At 28.7% G+C, this 2,329-nt stretch overlaps 1 long non-coding RNA gene across 1 annotated transcript; it reads left to right on the forward strand.

Moving 5' to 3' along the window:
* The first annotated feature begins 250 nt into the window (after window positions 1-250).
* Window positions 251-2,088, forward strand: LOC124419614. Its single transcript, XR_006940730.1, has 3 exons — window positions 251-1,230; window positions 1,296-1,438; window positions 1,500-2,088. It is a non-coding gene; the product is annotated as an uncharacterized LOC124419614 (long non-coding RNA).
* The last annotated feature ends 241 nt before the right edge of the window (window positions 2,089-2,329 follow it).

The raw sequence follows: 2,329 nt of genomic DNA on the forward strand, positions 1-2,329 counted from the left end.
TAATATTCTTAAATATTATTAACTTTAGTCAATGAAAGCAGTGCATAATATTTATGCTGAAACCTTTTTCTGGGTATCTGACCCGAAATTGAATTGAATAAGCTTCTTTCAGGAAAAGGAAATTTGACCCAAATATATGTTTTTTTTTTGTTCAATTGCATCCACTAATAATAACAATCAAGAAAAAGCAGGAAATAAAATCGGTTTCCTGTTCAAACTTCACTTTGATTAAAAATTCAGTTTGAAGCAGGTTTGTTACGATTTTTATATGAAGTATAATTGTATTTATTTTTCACAACGTTTGAAAATTCAAATTTGATGTTTAGGATTCATTCCCCTCAAAAATTTTAATTTCAAGTTCAAGGCAAAACCTTGACACTTGTTTACTTACATAGTAAAGCTTTTGCTATGAAAGAAAAAAATCTTACACTCTTACTATAATTTGATCTTTGTGAAGAGCGAAATACCTTGCATATAAATTCTCTTTAGTATGTATTCGCAATTTTTTTTTATTGTAGTTTTCTTTTAACTAGACATAAAGAGAGTTTAAGCTGGTTACTGTGGCTGCATTCCTTTTTTTTAAATAGGAGAGTAAGCTTTAAGTGTGTGGAGTTTTTTCTTGTTTTTTTTTTTGTAGAAGTAAATATGTTTACGGTCAGAGACGGTCATATGGAATTTTGAAAACCATAATTTACTATAATTGAATAAATTTTATCGTCTGGCAGAATAATAATAATTTGTGTACAGATCCACTTGATCACCTACAAATTAGTCGTTCGCTTTTCTATTAGAGATTATATTAGAAACCTATCTAATATTAGACGCATTTACTATAGCATATATTTTTTTTTAAATTACATCATTAAGAAAATTGAATGACTAGTTGAATTTCCGTCCCTGTTTTAGTTATTTTGTCTTATAAATCAAGTATTGTTTCGATTCCAGTTCGTCCCTTTTCAACTGAAGGAATTTTTTTTTCTTAATTCTAACGGGACATTGTTTTTAAATAGGAAAGAATTTTAGTTATTAGCTTCTGGTTTTTGTAAAACCAAATCATTATCAAAGTGGAATTTGTAGAGACAACTACTGCAGTGGGAAAAAGTGTTAAGTGTTAAAAAAGTATTTTTTTTTAAGTTAATTGTGTTTAAATTTTATTAGAACTTTTCGCACAATTGTAAGGAAATTGTTATTAGTTGCCAAATTATTTTTGAAAATTGCTGGAAATCAAAGGTATGATAGAAAACTAATTAGTCATTTATTTTACAAATTAAAACCTATAAATTTTTCACTACTAGGACGTTACGGAAATACAAGGGTGTCTGCAATATAGCGATCTTGCACCCACGTGTCCCAATAATCACAAGTTATAACCCGGATTAGCCTCAAGTACGTCTTTAATACCGTCTTTATTTTTGACCTGGATTAACCACAACAACCCGTAAGTGATTCCACGTGCTGTCAGTCAATATAAGGCAAGTCATTGTTCACTTTATTATTAGGTATTACGTAATTTACGTGAACCAGCGTGTTCTAACCCGTAATGAGGGACAATTATAAAACGTGGGAATAACATAACTTCAAGGTCCCCACGTGCTGCTATGAAAACGTAAAGAGCAGGTATTACATAATTGTTTCCCTATTCGGAATTTACCATCATAAGACAACTTACATCATCTAAACGACCCACGTGTTTTCCAAACGTGATAAAATTTGTTTTTAAGGCAAGACATTCTTCTTCAATATAACGCTATTTAGGTAGCCCACGTGTTTTTGTTCGGAAAATCACAGTAGCTTATTCAGACACTTCAAACCTATGTACATAATATAAAGAAGTCCACGTGGTTCCTTAGGCTATATAAATTGGAAGATTACATAACTTTAAATCGGATAACTAATCGTCAATATTAAAGTAAATAGCGTATCAGATCTTCTCTACCAAATTATTCAATTTTCTCAAAATTTAATATTTGGCTTCAAATACTCCATTTCTTCTTCAAAATTAATAAAAGTTGTTTTTGCAAGTACATGCATTAGAGTTTAAATATACATACCAAAAGGAAAAATTCATTCATAACGTTTTAAAATTAATTATAAAAAAAATATATTTTCCAAAATTAACAAAAGCTAAAATCCTTTTTTTTGTTAAAATGAAAATTTGAAAATCTGGAAATTAAATAGAAAGAAATTAAACAAGGTTAGGAAACGAAAACTGAAAAATCAATACTGGAAATTTAAACTCAAAATATTAGCTACTTAATATAATACAATTAAGCTTCATTTAATGTAATTAAACTTCTAGAAAATTCAGATTGAAAATGTGAATGATTAG

Source organism: Lucilia cuprina, chromosome 4 (assembly GCF_022045245.1).
Source record: "Lucilia cuprina isolate Lc7/37 chromosome 4, ASM2204524v1, whole genome shotgun sequence".
Classification (NCBI taxonomy): domain Eukaryota; kingdom Metazoa; phylum Arthropoda; class Insecta; order Diptera; family Calliphoridae; genus Lucilia; species Lucilia cuprina.